The following is a 1,066-nucleotide window of genomic DNA, read 5'->3' on the forward strand; positions in this document are numbered from 1 at the left end:
TATCCCCTGTGTGCCTTGTCGACTCAGTACCCGTCATCTCCGGGAGCGTTCCCGGACGCGCGAATTGCGACCTCGGCGATACCGCCGACGGCTGCCGCGGCGTTAGTCGCGGCCAAACGAATCGCCTGTGAATTCCAGCACATGCAAATATATTTGTTAATCATTGTTACTGTTACAGAAATTCTGAGTGTTTTATCTTGCCCTTGCTCTTCCACATTCCTCCGCACCCTACGAACCGCCCCTCTACCGCGTTCGAGATTTCGATTCCGCGTAATAATTCGAAGGGTGGCACGCCCGCTCGTGCCTGGCGCCCAACTTCGCGTTTTTGGTTACCGCGTAATTACGAGTTCATGTAATCATTGCATTTAGCCGGATTAGTGCCGGTCAACGACCGATCTTGTAGTCCGACACAAGAGAAAAGTGCGGTCACAATATATACATTGTGACGCCGCGGTCCGCTGCAGCGGAGCAGCGGCCCGCCGCCGTCACAAGGCGCGGGTTCGCGCCCTTTTTGCCGGGCCGACAACCGCGTTGTGGAAGCGAGACCGAGATCTCCGGGAGGCCCGAATTTAAACCGCGTACTTTTGTTAATTCTTTTTGAACTTCTTGTATGTACCGCGGCACCTCACCGGACACACAGATCAACGGCGGAGAGAACCCAAGGCCACCGTGCAAGGAAAGAACTTGGAGTACAGGCGACCTGGCGCAGGAGCTAAGGGGGCACGCACCTTTGACTATATAATCATGGACCGCTGACGCCAACTTCACGTTGGTAGCCAAGATCTGTAGCGACACCGTGTGGCAAAGCGGTAGTTGGGAGAAATAAAGGTAGCAGCCTGCAGCAGTATCTGGCAATAGAATTCCTTTAAGATTAATTTTTATTTTATAAATTGGAAGCAAAATTAAAAATTAAAAACATTTATTATAAAATAGTTAATGATGTGTTACAACATTTAACATTTGATAACCTTTTTAAAAATTTTGATCAACATGTAAAAGATTTAGAGGTCTTAGAAAATCATAAATATGATATTATAAAATTTATTATTAGAACATATTTAGATAT

Source organism: Wasmannia auropunctata, unplaced genomic scaffold, assembly GCF_000956235.1.
Source record: "Wasmannia auropunctata unplaced genomic scaffold, wasmannia.A_1.0 LD336085.1, whole genome shotgun sequence".
In the NCBI taxonomy this organism is placed as follows: domain Eukaryota; kingdom Metazoa; phylum Arthropoda; class Insecta; order Hymenoptera; family Formicidae; genus Wasmannia; species Wasmannia auropunctata.